General features: G+C 41.5%; 1 long non-coding RNA gene across 5 annotated transcripts; it reads right to left on the bottom strand.

Annotated features, from left to right (window-relative positions):
• Positions 1 to 740: 740 nt before the first annotated feature.
• Positions 741 to 27203, bottom strand: LOC110359669 (uncharacterized). 5 transcript variants are annotated; one of them, XR_010474207.1, is made up of 3 exons: positions 18114 to 27177; positions 14598 to 17533; positions 741 to 5540 (listed from the first exon to the last, which is right to left on the bottom strand). It is a non-coding gene; the product is annotated as an uncharacterized LOC110359669 (long non-coding RNA). The 5 variants fall into 5 exon arrangements; XR_010474208.1 differs by lacking the exon at positions 741 to 5540 and having other exon boundaries at positions 14346 to 17533; positions 18114 to 25924; positions 27066 to 27203; XR_002415013.2 differs by lacking the exon at positions 741 to 5540 and having other exon boundaries at positions 14346 to 17533; positions 18114 to 18359; positions 18659 to 27124.
• Between the last annotated feature and the right edge of the window lie 183 nt (positions 27204 to 27386).

Here is a 27386-nt window from a genome sequence, read left to right as displayed (position 1 = left end):
AGAATTCATTTGGAAAGGGTGAATATATCTAGCCAGGCAGGTATGTAACTTTTTATCACAAGTAATCCTGAAGTTCCTTGTACATTTAACTGATGAAAACTGGACATCTCAGAATAGCCACAGAATCTGGCCATGACAGAATAGTTTACTACAAGTCTATGAAAAATAACATTACATCATTGGAAAGACAGAAGCTGGGGGTGAAATCCAGCTTGTATGGAAAATGAGTCTTTCAGTGTTGCCTTCCCTAAGGGCAACCCTCCTTGGATTTAACACTGCATTTGAAGGACTGTAGCCGTAGCTGTACTGCAGCCCCTGAACCTGCAGGAGTGGGCTGAGGAGCTGGGCATGTGGAGCAGATCCACCCAGTTGGGACTGCACTGTCACCATGTGCTGCCACATCCTCAGTGCAGGAAAGCCAGTCCTGGGTGAGACTACCCTAAACAAGCTTTTCTTGTTCCCTTGGTAGGTGCATACTTGGTACCCCTGGGTGTGCTGTGCCTGTAGCAACAGTGTAGGGTTTTTTTGCAGGTTTCTGTTGCCTCTGGTAGTCTTCTCTCAGGAAAGATATGAAAGTGAACTACACGTGGGACCACATCAGGCTAACAATATGGAAATGCTGTGTTGCATTATCCCCATATTTATCAACAGTAAATTCCCTCTGGTTTCTTTGGGGCATCTGGGGAGGGACAAGACATTGACCTTGGAGATTTCATTACCATGAGTGGAATGGTTCATTAATCATACCATGGAGTCTTTTTTAGCAAATCTGAGACATGTAAAGTGGTACTGAAAAGGTCATGCTGTTTAATGTAGGATAAATAAGTGTGATCTTATTTTAGTAAGAGTCAATCATATTTCGGTGTCGTTAAGCCAAAGACTGTATCAAATGCCAGTACCTTTAGTAAACAGGTTTGTTTATTGTTTTATTTATCTCACTAAGAATAGAGAATTACTTTGCTTGGAAGAAAAGTACTGATAATATGTCAAAATAATATTCACAGCTTCCTCAGATTTACCAGGTTTTCTTTTTCCAAGTGACTGCGTTTATAAAAACCAAAGTGAAGAAATCAATAAGAGGGAGCTTGATGTCACAAAGTCTAAGACAGGAGGAAAATACTCATAGTGCAGAAGCAGCAATACAGCTTAGCAACAATGTAAATACATATTTATTTACAGAGAGACATTAGGATGTATATTATGATATAATAAAGTGAGTTGAAATGTGCATAACACATAACCAAAAAGGGAGAATTTATTAATAAATTTCTGAATTAATTCCTTATTCTCTTTCAAAAATACAGCTGTATGACCGAGTATTTAAGGTGGAATATTCAAGACGGATGGGGTACAAACTTTTTAATAAGGTATTAAAATACTTTATTCAGAATGCCCAGCCTAATTATCAGACCGGTCAGCTCAATATACCAGCTGCAAATTGCTTTTGATATAATAGTAAGTTGCCAGACTAAACAACTCCAGAAAAACAGAACAGATGCTCACTGGGATAAACAATCTGGGTCATTTTTGTAATTATGCATTTGCATGAGAACCAAATCACTCTGTACAATAAAACATTTTTCGGACTGTATTCTTTGTTAGTCATTAAGCCAAGTGACCCTGGTGGCTCTAATGATGGGCTTTTTGGCCTTCCTGTTCTACAGTATTCACTTCAGTGAACTCCTTCATTATTCAGCTAACCTGTAAAAGATTAAAAGGGCAAACAAAGCCTATGTGGTTTGCCTGTATGTAACATAAATAATGGAAATTATTTTTAAGAAGGCAGGAAGCTTAATGCTCACCTCAACAGGTCAAAAAATGCTCATCTAAACATTTTATGGGAGCTTGTTTCTCTCAAAATCCACCCAAGAAGAGTAAATAATGTATGTGAAAAATTAAATCATCCAACAAGCAAAAGCACGTTAAAACACAGACTCTACTACTTTGACTATTTTTTCTTTCACAAACATACAAATAACACAGGTAACCACAAGTTTCCGAGACCTGCTATACTTGAATCAGTCTGTATTTTCATCCATATGGGTAAATCTCACCATAAGATAGCAGTATGTCTTCTATAATACCAACCAGCAGTAAACTAACTTTCCCATAAATTATCTCTGATATTCTGATATCTAATGGGTAGAGGCAGGAAGATGGTGGAGAGAACTAAAAAGAGAGAGGCAAAGTGAAAATATATAGCTGGGAGAGATATGACAAATATCTAAACCTAGAGAGACTAGATATTCACATTAATTTTTCCTTGCTGATTTCAGTCTAAGAAAATGTTTTCCAAATGCTAAAATTTAGGGCCAGTCCTACAGTAATGTATTATTTAATTGCTGAAATGGTGTAATGTTCTGCTGTTTTCTATCAAAAACATGTTAAGTGCCTCGCCCTTATGTGACATATTCTCAGACATTCATTCTCTTATTTAAACGTTTGCTTCCATGTTTAGTCAATGTGACATCAAAAATATATTCCAATGTGGCAGGTGTTTAGTTAGAGATAGTTTTCAAACAGGTTAGTATTCAGAAAGTGTCAACAATATGACCTGTTTCATTTGTTACCATCATTGGTAAATATGGATACTCTAAAATTTTGTCATTTCTAGGAAAATAAGTTTCCTGATGTGAACGCTTAAATACAGAAATGTTAAACAGTTTGTTTTGTAGAAGCTATAACAATGAAAGAGTTTGAAGAAATAAAATATTTTAAACTCTATATATTAGATTTGAACAAAATTTCAAAATTATCTGACAATTGCAGTCATTGCTTTATTCTACAGAATCTCTCATTTTTATTCTTTATCTCTCAATCCTTGCCCTCCCTGTCACTGGAGTAAGTGAAGAAATCAAAATTAAAAGAGGAAGAGGAGGAGGGAGAAGACTTTTCCTTACTTTCCACTGGTAAAAAAATAACTTCCATTTTAAGTTTTTAGCATGTTATTCTTGTTAGTGATAGGAAAATAATGTATTTGAGGACTTATAATGTTTTTGGTGTTGTTTGTTCGTTTTTTATGCAAAGAGTTCTACTTTTCATTCACATTTCCAGCTGGGGAGGAGATCTGGGAAGAATGAGGGAACATAAGTATTTGCCATTATTTCAATGTAGAAATGTCAAACATTAGAAAAATATTTTCCCGATTTTTCAAGAAGTGATATTTCCCCACACAACGCTGATATCACAATCTTCTTGAAATATCCTCATTTAAGATGCTAGACCTTTAAGCTAGCACTTTTAACAAGTTTAAAGGCATCAGCCTTTATGCATCATATTCACTGAATTACCACACTTCAGAATTACATCTGCCAAAGACTTCAGGGCCTTGAAAAGAGATTATGATGCAAGTTAAACACTTAAGAGCAGTTATGTCATCCTGATGCTCCTGAATGGCTGCTGCCCAGCCCAGGGGCACCCACTGCTGGACCTTTTCCCCAGCAGCCATTTGAAAAGGGGGTATTGCTGGGTCCCACCTGCCGAGCAGCTCTGCCAGCAGGCGCTGAACTGTGGGGACCTCCTCGGCCCCAAACCACTTCAGGTTGGTTTAGTTCATGGCTCCTGCCTTCAGGGAGGTCCACAACACCCTGTATTTCTGGTCAAAAAAACAGTCTGAATTCAAATGTACCCTGGGGGCCTGGGTTTGAAGTGATTTATGGTGGGGATTTAAACTGGGCTTGCTCTGAAGGGGAAGCTGAGTCTTGCCCCCACGTGAGCACTGAAGCAGTCATGTGGGAAAGCCCTTCCCTTCTCATGCCTGAGCCTCAGAAGAAGCAAAAAAACCCCACCCCAAACCATGTCAGCAACTAATACAGGGTGTTTCAAAAAGATGGACCAAATTTTAAAGCAGTATATTTCACGATGGCAACGAGTTACAATTGCACAAAAATTTACAAACAGTTTAATGAGTCATCTAGCAGTAATCATTTGAAACTCTATGTCCTGCCCTTTCAAGTGGTAAGAGCTTCACTTATTGGCAGCTCCTGGTTGCAGAGACGTAGTGATTTCAAATTGGGTCCATCTTTTTGAAACACACTGTAGCGCTAACCTAATGACGTCTGCATTATCAAGGTGAGCATCCTCAGCAGTGGAAGAAACGGTCTCTGTACCCCCATGACCTGAAGTGCAAGCTGTTCCCATGGGAGCCCATGAGCTCTTGTTGGTCTCTCTACAGCTAATTCAGCATCTTGCATAGCAAGAAATTCCCGTGCGCTCCTCCATGCCTGCAGCACAGCCAGGCTGTGACCTCCGTCCAGACCGACGCCTGGGGCTGCCCTGCAGATTGGCTCTTACAGCAGGACAGACCTGCTGCTAATTCAATCTCTTCTAATAAAGCAACTCTGGTCATCTTTCCTCTTTCTGTTTATTATATAAGTCATTTGTCAGACTCACTAGCAGAAGCCAGGCCTGTTAGGAAAGGAGTCTCTCTCAGATTGCTTCTGTTGGTTTAGTCCTAAAATTTGAAGAATATTTTGGTTGATGTAAAAGGCATCTGTTAGACATACATTCAGAAGTATGAATAATTACCTCCACCACAAACACAAATAAGAGTGTGAAGTATTTAATTACCTCAGTGAGTTTTACGTTTGTGTGAAAATACAGCTTTATTTTTGGTGAACTGAGGAGCATAAATAGCTGAACCAATTCTCCAGGGAGAAGTGTGAAGGTGAAAGCAAAAGAAACCTGAGAAAAGACACACAAATACGGAGCATGTCTTTTTAACATCATCTGTATCTACAGTAGCTCGAATACAGAAATAAATATAGCTGTGGTGCATCCAGCAAAAAGATATTTGAAGAAGCTTTCTGCATGAAAACACTGAAAGATTAGTGAACACATATTAGAGGGGATATTTCAGTCTTAAATCCCATCCTTAAAAAATAAAATCCTTCCAACAACTATCCTCAAACCTTTCCATAAATTTGATATAAACAACCCACCTCCATCTAGCTTCAGGATGACACTGGAGAACTTCCTCCTTGCTTCTCTAGTGCTAAAAAAATTGATTCTCAAGATGTGCCAGAAATTAATTTCTTCCATAGATTTCCTTTTCACATGCTGCATTCAGTATAGCGAGCTAGCAACCTGCTTCAACAGCAGGACTGAAGCTGCATGCCCACACAGCCCTGCGACACAGCTTCGCTGTTGCCAGTATCTGGCCGTGGGCTTTGTGCTGGGTTTGCCAAGCCCAATGCTGAAGCTCGTCTGTCTGTCTTGTGCTGTTTGACCTGCCCACAGCTTCACTTCAACTTGCTTTATCTGTAACTGCAGGGTTTTTTCCTTCTGACCAGGTGCCTGTGGCTAGTTTGGTTTATTTTGCTTATGGCTGTATGGTGACGCTATAGTTTTGTAGCTGCCCAGTAGTGATGCAGTAGGAGAAACACCACTCCGATGGGGCAGCAGAGGCTCAGGGATGTGCAGAGGTGAGGTGCTGTGAAGGGGAGTCTCTGGACCAGCTGACAGGAGATGGGGCACAGGTTTGGCACTGAAGACCCCACAGCTATAAACAACTCACTGGTGTTAGCTGAAGAAGTGCAGACCTGGAGATGGACAAAACTGGTTTTAGGGGCAATAAGAAGAACAAAGAGACAGCATCTAGTGTATGTGAAAGTCTCTATACTTAGCAAATTCAGATCTGATGTGAAGCTCAGACCAATTAAAAGTGAGCAAAGATGTAAAAGAATGTTAGTTAACACATAACAACAAACCCAAACAGATCCCAGAGCAAGGAAGAAGAAACTGTCAATGTGAACATCAAATACCACCTGGTAAAGGACTACAGATGCCAACAACTCCACATAACTCTCCCAGCTCCAACATCTGAGCAAAAGCAGGAGATGGGGAATGAAGAGCATTACACCAGGAGGAGGAGTAGAAACAAAGGGGTGCACATGTCACATTTTTAGCTGCATTATTATTACTACTATGATTGAAATGTTTTCTGCAAAGACATATTCTTTCCTTTCCTGTAATAATTACAGCCAGAGTAATAAAGACTCTTGGATTAGACTGCTAAGTAATGTTTCAATTATACTAACAATGAATTCCTGTCTTATATATAAGTTGTTTCCTCTTTGCCCATAAAACAAGATACTGAGTGTAACAATGAGCTTCACTAACTTTAAGCCATAAAAATGTTACTCACTAGCAATACAGAGACAGTGTCTCTTCCTTGCTAGTTTAATATGGAAAACTAGACACTCTACAACTTTTCACCTAAATATGGTGTCAGCTGAAGTTTCACCTGCATTTCACAAGACTGAAAGGAAATCGGGAGATAAGATTTTCAGGTGGTGTGAGCTGGTAGAATCTTCCTCCCTCTGAATTCTGTGGGAATTTCACCGCTCACTTACCCAAGGAAATTTCACCCCAAACCAAACCATTCACCCAAAGAACACCTGGTAGAGATCAGAATGGGTCACAGCCATCTGGCCGAGCTTGAGCCTACTCTTGGGACTGAGCATCACTGTTGTCCCCTGTGGACTGCTAGGCATGAAAGCACGGACACAGTCCATGAGAGTGTTACAGCAACACACAGTAAGCTGAAGCTGTTATCTGTGGGATTTTCTAGCTGTGATATAGAGATATGTATGGGTACATTAGATCAGCCACTGCCATAAGCGCATTATAAATAGAAAAACAAACAAACAAACAAACAAACCCCAAACAAAAAAACGAAATCAACCAACAAAACAAAAAAATCTCCAACTGAGAGGAACATATCACATACAGCTGTAATTAAGGAAAATTATTTTTGATGCTTTCAAATAATATTAGAGTTATGACTGACTGGAATGCCTGGAAGAGAAGGTAGCTGTACCATAGCAGAAAAATATACACTAGGTATGTATGTATACCTATACTTCTCTCATTGATTTCCTTTAGCTTGTGTGATATGCAGGAGTAATTTTAATTAAGCTTCAAGTTAAAACACGTATATATGAATACACATGAGGACAGTTTGTAATTGTTTACCATAAACATAATATTTGAGTTCCCATACAAAATATACGAGGAAGGTTGCTGACCTATTTCAGTCACATTACATCATTGAAAGATGTAGGTCTATAAACCAAGACTGAAGGGAATACAAATTACCTCCTCAAACTAGGTACATTGCATACACCCACAAAGTTCTCATGTTGTTCTGGGGGATAACTGGTGATTTTGATGCCCAAAGTTACGTGGCTCCATGCAGTGCTCTCCTGACTTCTGCTCAAGCACACATGTGGCCAGCATTACTTTTGTTACTTTGTTACAGTAGCCTCTGGGTTTCTGTGTTTATGTACATAGAGTATGGACTACATCTACTCAAGCTCAGATTTTCTGAGAAATTAAATGTCTGAGTCTGAATTATTCACTGTTGGATCATTTTACAGTCTGTTGAAAGACATAGTTATTTCCAGAGAGTAATTCCTCTTCCTCTAAGACAGATCTTTAAGACACATCATCCTCTACAAATGCCTGCTTCTCTCAACTGAGCTTTGAAGGTGACCAGCTCAGACTGAGACATCTAAAATTTTGCTTACTTAAGGCTAAGCAAGATGCATCCTTCTCAGAGTCTGTCATGGAGGCACGCAGTGTTTGTCAGGTCTTGCGCTTGTCTAATCAGGGGATTGTAAAACTATTATGTGCTGTGTATGACTGTAAAGATTGCTGTGAACTGGACTGTTTGGCATTCTGTATCTATTGTAGTTTGAATTTTATAGGCTGATTGCTGAAGTCAGATAATAATTTGGGAAGTCAAACAATTTTTTTTTCTTTTTTTTTTACAGAAGACATATTCTGAATGATTTTTCATTACAGACTTCCAATTTTCTGTGATTTTTTTCATTTTTTAAGAAAATTTATATTTAATATTAAATTTTAAACAAAGTATATGATATGTTAGAACCATTTCACACATAATATTAAGAAAATTCTCCAGCACCTCAGTCTTTCAGTGGAAAACAGATCCCTACGATCAATTAGAATTTTAAATCATTAGTTTAGTTTCCATTCAGTTTTTTTAAATTGCCTTTTAGTTTTTAAATGAATATGTGAATGATTTCATAATTAAAAAAATAATTAGCAGTACTATGATAAGCATACAAGAAACACAAGCTTTTGCAAATGGTCATTCTAATAACATTTGATTAGCATATTTTTAACACTCACTCATTTTTGACAAATTTACTATGAAATCTATTGCATATGCCATGAGATGATGCCCATCATTAAGCTAAATGCTATAAAACCATCTTTAAATACAACAGTAAGCTTAACATAGTGGGAAAACATCATAATCTCTGATAGGGAAGCTCATTTTATGGAGTAATTCAGGACAGGGCAGCAGAGCCCAGGAATAACCTCAGGACTGCTGCTTCCCTGCCAGATGGAAAACCTCCAGGGTGACACATTTGGTGCCGGGGGGAAGGATGCTGGCCACTTTGACAGCCCATCCACTCTACACCGACTGCATCAGCCTGGGAGGAGATCACAACTCCCACCCTCCTGCCAGAGGAAAGGTTGTTGCAGCAATAAATGGAGGAAGAAATCTCAGGGCTGTGTTTGTGTGCACAGGGAAGGCAATGAGCAACATGAGGAGCTGCTGCAGGCAGTAGCCTGACAGAGGCCAGGCTGCCGCAGCTCTATGCGGCCCCCAGGGTCCAGCCAGGAGGGGCGGGTTATCCCAGTGGGCATGTGCATGCACATATACACAACACACATACAGAAAGAAACACAGACAGACACACACATCAGCATGGACTGAAATGCTCCACACTCATGCAAACACAGAGAGCACCAATGGCCTTGTCCTGTCGCCCTCTCTGGCTGAACAGGATGAAAGTCCATCACGGGGGAAATTTATACATGTAGGGATGCCTCTAGTACTCAGACCCACACAAGCATACAGGTACATGAACACACACATGTATACTATGGATCCCTCCAGTATTGGGGTTTAGAAACTTGGTGCGCCCAGGAGCTGGTCCCTGGCTCCACCAATTGCCACATTGCCTCATGCTCAGACACACACACATGTAAACTGGCCTTTCTGGTAGCTGGTCCAGATTTAGCACTTTGCAGTAGTCCAATCCCAGACCCACCATCTCTCTGCTAACCAACTCCAGACCTCTGGCCCCTCAAGCAGCCAACGCACAGGCCCTCTCCTCTCTCCAGTACCCAATTCAGACCAATGGCTGCTCCAATATTGATTCCCAAGCCTTTATCTGGCCCACTGGCTGTCAATCTTGATGTTTGCTGACAAACACACGGTGAGACACACAGCCTCACGTGCTCTCCTTGTGGCAGCACAGACGCATGGTCCCTCTGATCCATGGTCCTGCTCCAGTTGCTGGGACTCAGACCCCCCATACACACACTTGCACACGGAAGAGAGTGCCCCACAGCCAGTAAAATAGTCAGAGATTGAGTTTAATTAGGAGACAGGACAGACTGCACTGACCAGCCTCTGCTGACCTCCAGCTGGTCCCATTTATTCCTTTTATCTCTACTTTCAATGTTTTTTTCCCCCTAGACCATGACCCTGTCCTTTCCCACCTTCGATTCCTTCCCAGCCATCCCACAATAAGTCACACACATCCCAAAATGCCCTTCCCCTGAATCTCACAAGTGCCATGCCACCACAGGCAGTGCCACCCTCAGTCTATAAGAGCCTCTAGAAAGCCTCTAGAAAGCCTCTCCCTTGTCCCACGGTGATGGATGTTCCCCAGACCATGGGGCTGCCATCTCCTGCGACAGCGTGGGGAGTGGTGGGGACCAGGGGCCCTTTCTCTACTGAGGTTACTGCCCTTCCCCCCTACCTGCTAATGTGTCTCAGTGCTCCTTCATGTGTGGGGAGACAAGCCTTTAATCACATAAGCAAACAAACACATACCAAATTAATTCCAGATAAATTAAACCATTGGGAGCAACTCTACAAAGAAGCAGGAAGTACTGACACCATGGCACAGTACCTACTCCACTAAGTAAGGAGATGTTGTGTTACTAGAGACATATACACTAGAGTAAGGATGGTGGAGAGGTTGCTTCCCATCTTTTTCCTCTTTTATTTCTTCATATTAGTTCTTCAATTTTAATCCCACTTTTGCATGTCCCAAACCTGCATTTTTTTCCTTCCTTGCTCTTATTGCCCTTCCAAACCAATGTAACCAAGCCTAGCTCCTGGATTTCAGTCCTTCCTGTTAGCAGGGGTCAATATGATCAAACACAGACACTGCAAGTCCAAGCGTCACGTGCAACTTGGGGCCACACAGATTCTCTTGGTAACTAGTCATGTCTACAAAATTACTTGATCGTAGTGGGAAGCTAAGGATTTTTAAAGGTGCAATACCTGGTATCAAACCCAAAGTTTAAATCTGGAAGTGGACACAGGCATTCCTGGATTTCATTAGCTCAAAGCATCTCTGGTCTAGACCCTGGGTGGCAAATTCACCTGCAGCTGGAGGGCATTAGTTGTGCCACTGGGACCTCTTTTCTGGCATGTTTCCTGTTTCCAGTAAGAGTCAAAAGTATTCTAAGTCAGGACAATCGAGAAACTCACTTCAACAGCACACTCTTGCTACGGACAGGAACGTGGTGGTAGATGTACCTTCAATCAGATCAAATGAAAATAAAGAAGGTGTCTAATTTTAAATTAAAAAAACTTAGAGAGACAGAGCATGGCATTTGGCTCACGGGAGCACATTTACTGCATTCCTGAAGTTAGAGTTAGCTCAAAGAAAATCTAAAAGGTGCATAGTGTGTGGGACCTGCTCCTGTCTCCAAAGGGCTCCCACTGTGGTGAGCACACCACCACACCGTGCTCCTTGCTGACAACCTTACCCTTTGTAAGGTAGAGCCAGCCAAACTTGGTCCAATCTCACCCACACTGACTTCCCTGGAGCCAAGCATGCTCAGAAATATGCACACATTTTGTTTTGGGGAGATCTAGCAGGGTCATGCCAAATGAGTCTGAGACTGGACTAACATGGATGATTAATGAACATAACCTGGAAATAAACTGCGGACTTATTTGTCAGCGTAAATGTACCTAATGGAGTTAGTACTGTCTGGCAAAAAAATTACTTCACCTATATACAAAAATGCATTTCTGTTGGAGAGCTAGTCCTAGTATAGTATGTCTTTTTCTTAATATATATATATATATATATATATACACTTTTTTTTTAACTTTGAAAATATAAGTCTTTTATCTTGCGTATTTATTAAACAACTATTACAGTAATTTTAGTGCAATTCCAGTTAGAAATGGATTCCATACTAGTTTGTAAGCAAGGAATGGTATTTGTAAAAGTAGCATACTTTAGGCTCCCCAAACTAACTGAAAAATTGTAGACCTGTGTATTATGGAGGCATGCAGGAAAGTTAATTAAATAAAGGTGGAATAGAAGTATGCCTAAACTGCAGGTTGATAAACGCCATACGGGTGTTCTTATACAGGAATAAAATGCCTTTCATTTTCTGTAGCTTAATTCTGTTTAAATTGCTGCAAACTCCAGCATCTTTATACTGAGTGAAAACATATGTCCAAGGAGTTTAACATGCTTGAAATTATGCCTGTTAACTTCACCACTTGATCATCCGTAACTTTCCCAAGTCTCCTCACCCAAACTTGCCATTAAAACAAGTTATTGCTTCTACATATATGCAAAGTGTCTGAGCAAGCATAGCCACTCTTCTAATGGACACTTTTCCCAAGATTTGCATCTGTTTTAAGATATTAAACTCCCAAAGACAGAAGGAAATGAAATAAAAGTGTTCAAATAAATCTGGCCCCTTTCTATGCACCTTTTCTGAATTTCTCCCAAGGGCACCAGACCCACTTCTTTCTCAGACATGAAAAAGGTGCAAAAATGGCAATGTACATCAAAAAAACCTATAGCACACTAAAACTGATGTCAGGCTTTAGTAAGAGTGATGCTTTCTTGCCCTCACCTCTACCAGTTTCCTCAGGAAGACAACCTACAAGTTGTTCTTTTGCACCTTACCTACAAAATACCCTGCAGCACATTCAGAGAAATACTTCTTGATATACTGCTTCTGATTTAATTTTAATGTTAAGCATTGTATCATATATCTTAGCATTTAAAAATATGGGAAGTAATACAGAGTAAAGAGAAGGAAAAAAAAGTAATAGCAATAAACACAAACTGATTCATAGCTGAGGTACCAGCCTATTGCCCAAACTGTCTGGCATGTTTTTGATGTACAGGATGATGAGGAAAACCTCATAGCAGCTTTTTCATTTGTGCATTCCTAAATAGGGCAAGAATATTCAGGGAATGTGTATCACCACTAAATAATTCACTCATTGCAGGTCTTGGTCTATGGAGCATGCAGGTAATACTGCCTTGATCTATTTTGGTGTGGGCTGACGTCAGCCGTGGTTCCGCCCTTGTAGCAGGAGTGCCACTCGCATCACACAAACCACTTCCAAAGCCACTGGCATCACACAAACCACTTCCAAGGCTATAGCCAGTCAGCCTCCTGCTTCCTGTATGGATGTTAATTTGAAATACCCAGGAACCGCCTGCTCAAAGGCTATTACTAGTACCTGTTTATGCAGGTCTCCACCCAATGGCTCAGCTCAAGCCATTACTGCCTGCCTACCCTGATGGATCATGAGGAAGACACTTTTTGCAATGAGGGTGGTGAATCACTGGAACAGGTTACCCAGAATGGTGGTAGGTGCCTCACCCCTGGAGACATTCCAGGCCAGGCTGGACAGAGCTCTGAGCAACCTGATCTACTTGAAGATGTCCCTGCTCATTGAAGGGAAGTTGGACTAGATGAACTTTAAAGGTCTTTTCCAACACAAACTATTCTGTGATTCTATGATCCCACTGTTGACCCTACCTGCAGACATTTGGGCTTTGAGAGATCAAGGTGGTGGCAGTGTGGAATGTAGGGCTGATGCCCCAGTGTGAGAGTACGCGGTAGATGTGGACAGCAGGGGTAGAGCCAAGGCTCAATGTCACCACCAGTGATGACTGCCTAATCTGCATGTGAGTAGCCCTACCATATAGCAATGGTTTCAGGGTACCATTCAGTGACTGCTTAGAAAATAATTTAGGGGTGAATGATAAAATCTATACCTCTTTATGACTCTGCTTGCACTGTCTTTAAGTAAGTTTTACATTTGCTGTGTAACCTAGACGGGAAAAAATACAAACTTATATCCTTCAGCTGGAAAAGTCTAAGCTCCATGGATACTGTTGCTACAATACATCTTTATAACTGTAGCTGGACTCTAGGTTCCCTATGAAAACAGACCTTCGATGAGAAAATCTGACCGTTTTGGAAGCTCTAGAATTATATCAAGAAAATTACAAAATATTAGCATTGTATCAAGAAAAGCACAGAGTGGCTTCACTTAAATTAGACTAGGTTTCATTACTAAATCTTGCATCACATAGTAAATTTAGATTATTTAATGTGAACACATAAAACATCTTAAACGGTGCCAAGGTGTTGTGGGTGACCTCAAATTCAACCTCTACGTAAACAAAAATATGGAGAGAACTTATGCAAGAGAGAAAGCACTCACTTTCTGAACATTTTATAATCAAGAGGTTGGGAGAGGAGGAACAAACGTAGAAAAGATGGGGGAGCTGAGACAGAACATAGAGTTCTGTAGTTCATTTGTAGAGATACCAAATATTTGGAAAAAGTGAACTTGTGAGTGTTCAGAAGCATTATATATCTTCTTTATTTTTAGATTTCTTTACACTTCTGAGGATCTGGGAAACTCATAAAATTATGGACTATTAGAAAATATACTTACTAGCTACTTAATGTATACTTGCTACATGGTCTACCTGATATGCTGGTCAAATGGATACACTTAATTTGTGAGAGAATCAAAATTTTAAGGGGGGCCCCAAGTGGCCACATCCGAATTTCACCCCAAGTAGAGGCAACCACATGCACCTTCCTCCCGACTCCTGGTTCCCATTGTACAACATAGCCACTGCTGGGGCAGCAGGCCTGCTAAAGTGTGGAGCAGTCAGGCTGCAGAGAGACCTCAATAGCTGTAGAGACCAGACAGTCAATGATCATAGAATCATAGAATCATTTTGGTTGGAAAGGACCCTCAAGAACATTGAGTCCAACTGTCAGCCTAACACTGTCACTAAACCATGTCCCTGAAAACCTAATCTACACATCTTTTAAACATGGGATACAGCAGGTTAACTCACAGCTGTGTTCTCCTGCTCAGCTGCAGTGCAGGAGGGGTGGGTGGTAAACACATCCTTCACAAGACTGGTGAAGGCCCAGGTGCTCCTGAGGTGTGTCCCCACTGTCACAGAGGCACCCAAAAACTCAATTTAGCCAAGCAATAAGCTCCAAACCAACTTTATTCTAACGAGAACTCTTTATCAGAGAACCAACTAGAAATTTAGTTTATCTAAAATTATTCAGCACTCTGACAACATTATAAAACACAGATTCAGATACCAGTTAGGATTTCAGTTACTACACAGCAAATTCAGACTCAAGGGATCCCAAAACTCTAGACTGATAATTCAAAATGCACATCTTTCCACTCATAAAAAATTAGGACTCTCAAGGGTACCCAGAAGATCACTTACCAATACAGCAAGGTGTCTCAAGAAGGAGAGTCTATCACTGCAGACCTGCTGCTCCAAGGAAGAACAATTTAATGGGGTTCTCCAGAAAGATCCATAAGTTGAATCTGAGCTGTGGTGATTTGTGGTAGTGTTCTAGAAACTTCTCTCAGCCAAGAAGTTTCATTGGTCAAGAGCCATGCCTGTTGACCAAGGGGTATGTGCATAACTGTAGCGGTCTTTCAGTCCAGTTCCTGGTATTTTCAGAGGGGGAGGAGGTGCACCTCCCAGAGACGCTGATGCAAGCCAGCTGCCTGGATGCCACACGAGGCCCAGCTTCAAAGAGAGGGGTGTCCAAGAGGAGGTGCCCAGCGGGCACTTGCTCCAGCATCCTGCAATGGGAGGGCTTTCTGTCCTGAGCATGCCAGGGGGCGGCTGCCTCCCTGCATTGCTCGTCTTCTCTGTCCTCCAGCAAGTCAGAGTATCCTCCTGGGGGTACCAGTGTTTTGTTGGGTTTCTCACTATAGCAAATCCCATGAGACATAAATCTCAGGAGTGTTGTGGGACAGTCTTTTGGGAGCATCTTTGCAAGTTATGGGCTTCCTTTCTGAAGCCAGGACTTTGGGCTACCAGCTGTGTGTGCCCCACAGGATACTTTGCCTTTGTGTGCTGTATTTTCCACCTTCACAAGGATTATAAATATTTCAGAAGAACATCACACATTTTATTGTATTAGTACTCATACTGCCTGAGACCCCTGAATGAGAGATGCTGTATAAAGACAGTGACAGTTGGTTATGTCAAGCACCAGGGCAAACAGAGTGGAAAAGCTTTTAAAGGCTAATCCAAAATGTGCATACATGCGTGCACACAGGAAAAGAAAATTACAGCTTACTCAAGACATTGAGTTACCCATATGAATACCATGAAGCACTAAAGACTACAAACAGTTAAATGAGTCTGCCTGCTATGTTCTGTGGCAGAAACATAAACTACATGCTCTCTGCATTCAAATGTCACGTTAAAAGATTTGGTGCATAAATTTGGATATGTAGTTACAGAAAAATACTTCTGGAGTACAGGAATGTTAATTCATCAGTCAATCCTTGCCTAACATAGCATTTAAAAAAATTAACCTTCCCCCAATACCAACCTCCTATTGCGTATGTGTTTGACAAATGCTGATTTTATTATTTTTTCAACTCTTGTAAACTACTATGAGTGCCTTGAATTGGGTGCAAATGTACACAATCCTTTTTTACAGTCTGACATAATTTTCTCTGATGCTTTGAGCTCCTCTGAGTAGCCACTTGACTACAAATTATAACACTTGACTTTTCATATATAAAGGGTAAATAGCGTGAGATATTCTGAAGCTTTATTCAAAGTGTGAGCCATGCACACTGAATTAATATCAGTGCAGAAACTAACCTTTGAAAAACTCCAGTGTTTTCTCACCATAAATGTTCGCTTTCCTCTTCTTACTCTCTGAAAACAAAGTAAGAGAATAATATGCAACCCTATGGTTATACTACTGTATTTGCATGGTGGTTTGATACATGTTTTTCTGCTGCAGTTGTTACTTTAGAAAGAGTTGATGTGACTGACAGAGAATTCTGACGTGTTATGATGAAGCAAACTGATTGACTTTTAGGAGAAAAAGAGAAGAACAATTTATCCTAGTACTATATGTCTTTTTCTGGGCAGAAAGGTCATGATGACAAAGTAACAAAACTGAAAAATGATACAACTTTAAAAAACATTTAAAAACCCCATTGCTCTTCTCTTTGACAAACTTGTGACAAAGATGAGACTAAAACAAACCTCGAGATATTTGTTATTAATAGACATTGATGAATGATGAGGATCCAGCTCCCTCCTCACGTACAAGGGTGTTCTGGGTAAAGCAACACTATCAAAGTCGATACATGAAATTCCATCTTCCATAACTTAATGCTCACTTGCTCGGTGCTTTGAAGTTAATGGAGTTATTCTGGAGTTAATTTGCTTTAACTCAGAGGAAAATTAGACCCACTAGAACGAGCGCTGTATTGTTGGTCAGACAGACTAACAGCGCCGATGAAAAAGACTTCTTGGGAAGAAGAAAGGGCAGGAGGGTGATGCAGAGAAAACTTGCCCAATGTTTTGAATCGGCAGCTGCGTCACATACTATCGTGGGGAGGCACTAGCACGATCCTCCACCAGTTCTGGCTGAGTATCTCCTCAGTTCCTCATCACAAAAATGACATATATGAGGTAGGATGCACAAAAGACAACCATCTAAGTGGTTAGGTCTGAAGAGATGTGGGATGATGGCTATGCAGATCAAAATTAGTCATATCTGATGCCTCAAATTTATACATGCAACTATGCTAAAAAAGTAGATCTAGATAATACATTTGATTACATGTTGTTTAAAAATCTCTCTCAAATTTAAAAGATGACATCAATTTTAGCTTGTCACAGCAACATTGGATCAGTTGGTCAGAATAATTTTTATTATTTCAAACCAAGAATGATGCCACCAGCTACACCCTAAATTCCTTCCACAGTTACTGTGTGTTTAGCATTTGCATTTACAGTACAGTATGAGAGTCTATATAAAGTGCCCCAAATAAAACTCATCCCTGCCTCTTTTATATCCTTCAAATACACGCATATTAACCAGCAAGGTTTTATCTTTCACATACCAACTCATTTCCTTCTTCAATAAATGATCAGTGTGTAACCCATTGAGTTTCTCCATTATTATTGGCAGTTGCAAGAAAGATTTCTTGCACTAACAATAAGACAGATGCCATGGAAATTGGGCTACCTTCACATCACTTTACACATTTGTGAAGAATTTAGGCTGTAATTAGGGAAGGTGGTGATGGTCATTTTCTGTAGAATGATGAAGGACATGCCGGATGTAAAATCTCCTCAACATTTTCCCCTCTTGAGCTGTTACTTTTTCTTTCCTGGAGTGAAAGGAAAAAAATGGGTGATTGGTTATTTCTCAAATACATCACTTTGAGTTAATTTCAGACTCACTGCTACAACTGCCAGTAGGGAGTACATTTCTTCTTGATACAAACTATGGACAAAGGCTATACTTTTGGTTGTCTAAGGCATATTGCATGTTCTTGCTTAGCAAATGCTGCTGCTGGCTGCCAAAGCTCTTCCATCAAAACAGAGACACATCATGATTATTCAGGCCATGATGACCATTCAAGTCATCCTGGTGAAGCACTTGCACCTTCTCTATAGACTTTGACTGGGAAATTACACAGGCAGCTTTCCTCTTCTGTTTGACACCTGAATATAACTGTTACTGTGCTACAGCTACAGACTGGGTCTAAGTACCTGCAGGACGAAGGTGACACATAGTGAGTGGATAGAAAACAAGTGGGTTTGATTTGGCAAGCAAGGACTACAAAAGCTTTTGTCCCTCCCAGCATCACTGTCTGGCACAGTGTGTCACTCATGTCAAATAATCAGATCAGGTCAGATGGCTGTGGAGCTTCTGTAGGTAGACTGCACATGGTCCTGAAATGTTACCTTCAGATAAGGTTCTCAGCGAGGGGTTTTAGCTCTGGAATCATCAAGGATTTTTCATTGATACTGGGTTTTCCAGTAGTCAAGACTGGTAGAAAAATATTTTTTATCTGGGGATGGTAAAAGACCAAGTCCATGGCTGCCATATGCTGACTTCATTCTGAGCATTGTTGACTTCCAGAGCGGACAGATGCAATCCAGTCAACTTAGAGATAAACTCAGGAGAGGAAAATGTAAAATTCAGCTGACCTGTGAAGAAAGGGAAAGTGTACCAATAAATCATTGTGGTGCCTCCAGATTCTGACCTGACCCTCCGCAGTCCCAATAGACTCATTTCAGATTATATGCAAGATGACTTATTTCTAAAAATCCATATGACCACATTTGCACAATAGTAATTCATATCAGTGTAATGCATTTTGTAAGCTCTGATACAAATCTGTGCACAGGTGCAAGGCAGATCTTAAAATTTCACACAGTTCCATTTTGGGTATGCAACCATGTACGTTGCAGCAGTGCAAACATTAATATGCACCTGTGCTACATACCTGCAGCTGAAAAGCTCTTTGAAAAAATCTGGATATGCTAGTGCAAAGTTCTCCAGAGTTGTTCAACTTCGTGAGAGGAAAGCTCTCTCTGGGACTCCCTCCTTAGAGAGACTGGAAGAGACACAGATATTGATGCCCTCTGGCTAAAATGCAGGACTCCTCTCTATCGGTGCTTTCCCACTGTAATAACATTAATAATAATAATTAAACTAGTTGAATTATGTGCCTTTTGTTCCTGCCTGTCTTGAGCAAGAACAGAACCAAAGATCAATATTAATTAGATTATGTAGTAGACTCATTTCATACTCTAAAATGCTCAGAATACCACAGAGAAGGGCACAATGGAAATGCCTTGGAAGATTAGATTAGGTAAGTGGGATACCCATCTGTCATTGGAATGAATAGTGGTTTTAAAATTGAGGTGGTTAGAGGAATCTGAAATGAGTCCATGGCTTGCATTTTTGCTGAGCAATTATTCAGACAGCGCTTGAGAGTTTTGCAAAAGTTTCCAATCTGTGACTCCTATTTCCTGACTTTCGAGTGTTTGTCTTTGCCAACTACAGATAAAAGCTTCAGGAGATGGCATGATTTACAGTAGACTGTTTGGATAGCAGGATGGTCAACTCTCAGGTGGAAACATGAAGATGTGAAGCTAGAAGAAGCTGATGACTGAGTGGAAATGGTTTTATGTGTAGTGTGGTGTCAACTACTGCTTCTCAGGTCACCTTCAGGCCACCCTAGGGATTCTCCTTTGGGATTTATGACACCTCCAGAACACATCCTTGGTTGCTGGTTGCCAAAGTATAGGGATTGGGAGACCAGCTGAAAACTGTCTGGGCCCCTGTCCAGCCCTGGTTTCACTGCTGCCAGGAATGGATGCTACCTGTCCTAGTCTGACGTTGACACTCAAGTCAGAGTACAGCAGAGCATGAACCTGTAAAGCAATGCCTGAGCCTGTGGCAATGAGTATAGGCTCCACCATTAAGGCTACAGTAGAAAATCTATCAAGGTCATGGAATATTTTCAGGCATGAGAATGCTTGTTCTACCAAACTGCTCAAATCCGCCCTGGCACAGCTTTGGGCTACGCCAGCTAACACGTCCCAAATAAGTCCCAAGAACAGTTTGGGTGTTAGCATGGTCAGGAACCATTCAAAACACACAAGCTGCATGCAGCCACTTGGTTTTGGAGGCAAAGGCTATTTAATGCTATGGGCATGAGCCATTCTGTAGTAGCTGAAACCAATGCTACCAAATGAACCAGATATGTTTAGTTCAGCACAGTTGAATTCATTAGCCCTAGTCCACCAAGGAACAACACAAATAACTACAAAACCCCTTTTGTTTAGCACCTTTTCTGGGTATGTTTTCTGAGAAGCTTTCTTGCTTCTCTGATTAACGAAGTAATTTTGACTCCTTCTCCATGGCTTAATTCCTGCTGAGTCACTTTGTGTATTTCAAATCTACCCTGTCCAACCTATCTGTCTTCTTGAAATTCTTTTCCTGTAAAACCTGTCCATGTTTTGGATCTCTTGGCTTTGATGATAATATACTTATATTTTCTCCTTTATTTCCTCCCAATATCGATACTCTTCCATATCTTCCCACTTCACTGGCTTCTCACTCCTTTTTAATGCTCCCCTCCCTTAATTCCAGCTGTATCTACAGATTGATCCATATGTACATTTGCTTTCATTTCTTCTTATGCTGATTGCTTTTCCCAATCTCCTGTAATATTTTCTTCTGATTATTGTGTTGCTTCCTGTAACATATTCCCTGTCATTCTGCTTCATTCCTTTTATGCCACCTTTTTACCTTGATCCACAATTTTTTATACTGATACTTCTCCTTCATTATTACAATTCTTTGACACAAGAAAAGTTCCTTTCCTTGCAAAAATATTCTTTATCCTTCCCTTTCATATAAGAATATTCCTTGGCCTTATCCTTATTTTTATGCTTTACCCAGGTCCAGTTGTAAACAGCAGCACTAAAAGAACATTAATGATACGATGACATAGAAAAATCCAAAATATGGCACCACTGTGGTACTGAACACTTTAAGTAAGTCTGACACATACTGTGGTTAACACTGATCTGCAGGAGTCCTTTTGATTTGACCATCAGGTCTCCATAAATTCCCTTTGATTTCAGTGTGATGCCATACGGACAGACCTTTAGGTGTATGCACAGTCCCAAGACAGCTCCGGGGAGAATATGGGGACCAGAAGCGACAGCTCACAGAAATTAGACCTTAGGTCACAAATTTCTCAAGCTGTAAACATGAAGCTTCATGTAGATGCATGAAATCTCACCTTTTAAGCACAGTAATATCAGGGCACACCAGGGCATATTTAATTGTAGCACAGATACACTGCTCTATACCAGGAATATTTGAAAATATGTGTCTTTTTTCCATTTCCCATGAAATGTATTTGAAAGTAGTAAACGCTTCTTAAGGCCAGGAAATTTGGGACTATTTCCATAACAATAGCTTTTAGAGAAAGTTGTCATGTCTGAGAAATAAAGCAAACCTGCCAAGTTTCCCTGGCCATTAGAAGCCAAATTGCTCCTGCCCACTTCATCCACAAAAGCTGTCTGATATGAAGTCTCATGGCACTGGAAAATTTATAGTCTCTTTAATTTATTCAGAATAAATCCCGTCCAGGCGGGATAGAGCCCCTACAGCACGAACAAAGAACATGCTACATTTAAGAGGCCATGTCTGACTTGGAAGACATATGGCAATGCTTCCTGAAGTCAGAAATAAAATGTAATGCTTGTAATATGGCATGTAATACTTTCTGTACTCCACCAAATTACCAGGGAGACAGATTGTGCTTTTCTGAGTATACTGACAAATGTCCCTTCTCATTATGGTTTTGCCCTTTTTATATTACCATATCATTATTCTTTTTCTTTTGTACTCCAGTGTGCAATTTACATGACTACATTCTTCAGTAATTCTAGAATGTTGTTTTATTTTCAGGAATTGCTTGGAAAATTATCAGATATTTATAATTTTTTTGCTAATACAAATTCATCAGCAAAAATATATACCTCAAGGGGAGCCACCCATTGCATTTAGTGAAGCCACCCAACCCTTCCAAGGGTAATAAAATAGTGTTTATAATCAGGAATAAACTGTGACATTTCTTTCTAATGAGATTTCTGATCTGACTCTTGTTGGCAGCCATTTTAGAATTGTGATGCTAATAATGACTGGGAACCTGATGTCAATAATTAGTAGCTGTTTCCTAATCTTTATCTAAGAATTTTAGCACAGAAGTACACTTCCCTCGGGTTTCTCATTGTTTCAAGCAGGGCATTTGTTTTGCGGTAGCATAAATGCAGCCTTAGCCTAGCACAGTAGCTGAACAAACAAACAGCCTCCTCAAACTAGTGCCTAAAAAAAGAAAATAAGAAGGCCCACACAATACCACCTGTGTGTATTTATTTTCATGACGGAACAGAAAACTGTTCTTTTGAGATGACAACTCCCCCCACACCTCAAACAGAGTGGCTAATACTCCCAAAAAAGCCCTCTGCATCTGCAGGGACACATAGGCCACCCCTCTGCTGCTGGCTCGCACCTTCCCCATGGCAGCATCGCTCTTTCCCCACGGCAGCATCGCATTGCCATGAAGCTACACCGAGAACCTCAGCTGGGAGCAGCCGTGGGATGCAGAAAAACAAGAGCCTGCCACATTGCCAGGGATTCCTGTTCTTTTCAGTGACAAAATGAACCCGCCACTTGACTCCATATGGGAGGAAATGCAAAATGGATACAATTTGGTGTGATGAAGAGATATGATGAGAGGAAAAATAATTCTCCTCCCTGCAGGAAAGGCTGGGCAAAATTCTTTGGCAGACGTCAATGTAGGAGGACACGTCAGATGGTTGGTGTGGCTGCTCCTGTTCTTCAAAATCTATTAAGCCTTTGCACATTTCTGCAAACCTAGGGAACAGGGAGGTCTCAGCAGGCAATTACTTGAGTCCACTGTTCAAGAGAGGCAGTGGGACTCAAATTGTGTACAGAGTGGTTTCTTTTTTATTTTAAATGAAGAAACCTAATTAAATTTATAGGAATTTCCTGGGGAAATTCTCAGCCTGTTCATTTTTAAGAGCCTTTGTATTACAAAAGGTGTTTGAAGTCCTTGAATTTTTACCCTTTAGCCACCTATAATCTAATTTCTAATCTCCTAATAGCCTTAATTGAGTTCTGAATAATTTAAATTATTAAATGTCTTCAGGGGATTATTATTTGTATTTCTGATTATACAAAACCAATATCAATTGCACACCCCACCCCACTCCCCCTTATTTATGTCAAATTAAACCATCAGGGATATGAGGCCTGTACTTTAAGGGCAAGATATTTGCCTTTTAAACACTATTTTAAAACAGATGTGCTGCCAGGCAGGTTGAAGGAGCTGAGTGATGAGAAATGAGGAAACAGCAAGGTCTCATTGTAGGCCCCAAATTAAGTGAGTGTTATTGTCTTTTTGGCCTCCTTGTCATATGGGTAGAGGCTGCCCATGGACACGGAGCAAGCGACAGCTCGCTGCCAGCAGGGCGGTGGGTCACACAGCCCAGCACGGTGCAGGCAGGAGAGCTGCCTGCTCCTCCCAGCTGGGACAGATCTCCTTCCCATCCCAGGGCCTTCACACCTCCCCACTGCTCCAGGGACAGGGACAACTGCTCAGCACAGTGTGTCCCTCTGAGCTGGCTTGGGTCTCCAACTCCATCTAAGCCCCTTTGCTCCTCTGAACTCTCCTGCTCTGCCCTGCCTCTACCTTTCTCAGATGCTTATAACCTCACTGCACCTCTGCTCGGCCATGGACACTCCTCCTCCTTGTTTACTTGCTCACGGGCCCCTGGCACCAAGGATATTCATTATTTCCCTCCCACCACTCTCTGTCATTCCCACCTCTCCTTGGAAGATGCCTGCCCTGGCAGGGACAGCAATCCTTGCATTGATGAGGCATTGGCTCGGACACCACCAAAGGCAAAAAGACTCTGGGGTACAGATGGTGGCCCTACCAGGCAAGGAATGAACTCAGTGTCTTCATTCAAGGAGAGTAGCAACTTGCATTACATGTCATTCCAAGCTGTGGAATAAAATACTCTCTAGTAACACGTATACAGCATCCAAAGTAGATAATTGCACCATGAGCTAATCCGACGAAAGAGTTCAATTCCTATCAAATAAAGTCTCCCTTGTAAAAATTAGGGATTTATTTCTCACTAAAGCATAAACATGCTTTCTTAACTTGAAGAAAGTATTAACTTTTTTACTTTTTTTTTTTTTTTTTAATCCAACTAGGTTTATTAGATCTCAGCTTTAGTTATTGTTAGCCTAGCTCCACTTGTTTCATTTTCTTTCCTCTCAAAGAATTTGCTTTAATATCCAGCACCAGAAACAACGTCTTTTGAGAGCTAAATTCCTTTCCTAACTTCAGGGTAAGATTTCAATTTCTCATTGCCGAGCGTTTTCTGTGTATTCTAGAGACTGCAGCAAAAAGTTGATGAAGTTTTTGGGGAATGCACAGGTATGCTTGTATCCATCACTGCTATGCACTGCAGAGTCTGGCTTCATATACATAAAACATGCCCAATCAATGTATCAGTGTTAGAACTTGGATATAATTCTGCCACCATTATTCAGGCTGAGCAGTCCTCTACTTCAGGAGTTGTCCTATTAATTAAATAGGCACAAAAAGCACATAATTAGGCATACTTGAACTATTTACTTGTATTATTTATAATTGGTACTGCTGTAGCAGCTATGAGTGCAAGTAAAACTCTAGGGAGTTTTCTTTTTTTACAGTGTACTGTAACAGAAAGGACATGTTTTCTCCTGTGATCTTGCTGATCCAGGAGATGCGTGTGCCCAAACCTGTTCTCTGAGGCTCTCCATCCATGTCCATGGATGTTCAGAGAATGGATATTTAAGCTGGTACATAGTTTACAGAGCTGGGTTCAGGCTTGTACTTCACTTGTAAATGCATTCCTGTTATTTTTATTTTTGTTTCAATACTGAATTTTACTGTGTACTTGCTTTCACATTTACTACCTAATAAATTGAGGCTCACCTAACAAGGACATGTATATTTAAGAAATCTATTTTTTTAAACACAGTATTTTTTAATGCACTTATACAGACCAGAGTAATTATAAAGATGAGTTAGGACATAATCCTGCAGTTCAGCATCTGTGCAGAAGCCTGTCCCATATGCTTCACATAAAAGGCCTGACTCATGCAGGTGTGACAGCAAGATGAGGGCCACTAAACTAAGAGATGAAAACAGAAAGACATTGCTTAAGGTATTTTGGCTGAGGCACTTTAGTTAAAGAAGGTTAGCATGAAAAGTCATTCAGCTCTCCTTCTGACTTCTTACCCTAGAAAGAGAGAACAATAATAAAATGAGGCAGCAATAAATTTAGAGCAAATTAAAAAGAATACTTTTATGTAGCACATGTCCTGACTATAGAGTCCATTGCTGTAATAGGTCATGAAGTTAAATACCATGGCTGGATAATTTTATCATCACTGATAGTGAGCCAAATCCTCCCCACGATAGCCAAGCCAACACTCTTCAGTGAGACTGAAACAAGAACATTTGCCTGAGTAAAACAGTGGGATTTACCCCAGTATTTATGAGGTGGCTATGCTCTATGAGAAGATCAATAAAGGTAATTAAATCACATACTCAACACATCATCTGTTTATTGGAGTGGGGCATTATGCTCCCCCTTTTACTGTTCCATAATTTGCTAGAACCACTACAAAGGGGCTTTAAAACTAATAGATACTGACCACTGGGACAGCACTGGGTCACAGATGCTAGCTACAAATTACGCTGGCAAGCTATAGGCATCCTGGTGCATTCTGTAATTATGAACTATAGGACTTCATACATATGCACTGAGAACTTACCTCCCCTTTCCTCACCCAAGAAGAATTTTTCAGCACAATGAGAATTACACAATGGTGTTATAAATTATATGCCAGGTTTCAGCCTGATCTTGGGTATTTACTTCTAAACCTTTCAAACTACTGGTTTCTAATTAAAATTATGACACGCTCTTTCAACAACAATATCCCAGTATGTAGGGATCCTGCATACCTTTCAAACCTTTCATAAGGAAAATAGCCTTAATTTGCAAGTGAGGTTTATTGTTTCAGTGGCTTTAGGTAATGCACCCTCTTCAGAAGCAGTCTGTCTCATCAGTGTGCTTGCAGGAATGTGACACAGGAGACCTGTCTGGAGCCAAATTCAAGGAAAGTTACATTGTCAAAGCCTCAGTTTTCAGTAAAAAGAAGTTCCTCCTCACAGATAAGTACAATCTTTGAACTGAGGGTCGAGCCTAAGTAGCGCTGCTAGGAAGACTCTTCCTGGGACTCCAGGGAGAGGTGTTACCCACCCTGAGAGTGTCTCACTGTCCCTCATCACTAGTGCTTCAATCCCAACTACCAAAATGAGAAAGCTTCTGTTGCTGCCCATGCCGTGCAAAGGGATGCCTTTGCTGCTGCCACGTCAGGGCTGAGGGAATCCTCTTTTTTCTCACATACAGATATTAAATGTCAGCATCAGCAGCTGGTGTTCAGCAGGCAACACCATCAGAGAGAACATCTTGATGGCCGTCACTTCAGCCTTGGCAGAAGAAGCAGGACAAATGCAAATGCAGGCAAAGCTGTGTACCGGCCAACACACTAGCAGGAAAACACCCTTTAGCGGTATTTATCCTTCCCCGGGAGCTCCAGGGGGGCCACCACCTCCTCAGAGCAGAGGGTCCAACGAAGGGTGCCTGAAAAGCAGCCGTGGCTATCCCAGGAAAAACTGCTTTGCACTTGGGAGGGACTCCTACAAACAGACACAGTGGCAAAGGGTCTGTGGGAACTGACCCCTTGGGGAAGCCTTCAGGAAGATGCAGCCGTGGGGGGTGGGTGGGGGGGGGAGCAGACACAACCAGGAGAAGATGAACAGCTCCAGCAATGATCGTCGGCTGTGGGGATGGTGGATTTTTGCACCTGTAGCCACACCTTGGTGATGCAACTCAGGACAGCACGGGCAGAGGAGCCCCCCTGCAGTGCCCTCTCCCCAACTAGTTTCCTACCGCGACTCTGATGGTGAACCTCACTTCAGTTTGCCCCATCACTGCACCCTCGGGGTGAGGTAGGCAGAATACTGAGGTACAGCTCCTCTCCCTCTTCTCTCCGGGCCCACAGCAGACCCGGCCAACGGCCGCCAGCACACCTGCGCCGCCCGCCAGCACGGCTGCCCCCAGGGCGTTCGGCAACACCGTCCATCACAGCCACTTAACAGCCGAGCTTTTCTCAAAAAAAAAAACAAACCCAAATCAAAACCAAAACCCCAAAAACCAAACAACAAAAACCCCACAAACCTTTCCCGCCCATACAGCAATGCTTTTTTCAAGGAAAAAAAATCCAAAACCAAACCGCAAACGCCAGCTCGGTGCTGCTGGCTGCGCTCCCCCGCAGGCACCCCCCGTTGTCCCCGGCTCGGCGAGAGCAGGTGCTCGACGCTGCCACCGCCCCAGGCCCGTCCCCCCGCCCCCGGCGGCGGCACCTTGCGAGTCATCCCGGCCCCCCGCCCCGCTCCCCGCCCCAGGCGGCCGTCGGGTGTCGCTTCCCATTTCACTTGGAGATATTTTCGGGTGGCGGGAGCCGCCTCGTCATTTCCGCCAGGAGAAAAAGACACCGGC

The sequence above is a fragment of the Columba livia genome, chromosome 1 (genome assembly GCF_036013475.1).
Source record: "Columba livia isolate bColLiv1 breed racing homer chromosome 1, bColLiv1.pat.W.v2, whole genome shotgun sequence".
Taxonomy (NCBI): domain Eukaryota; kingdom Metazoa; phylum Chordata; class Aves; order Columbiformes; family Columbidae; genus Columba; species Columba livia.
Note: the sequence above shows the minus strand (reverse complement) of the source record. Positions and strands in the feature narration are given on the sequence as shown.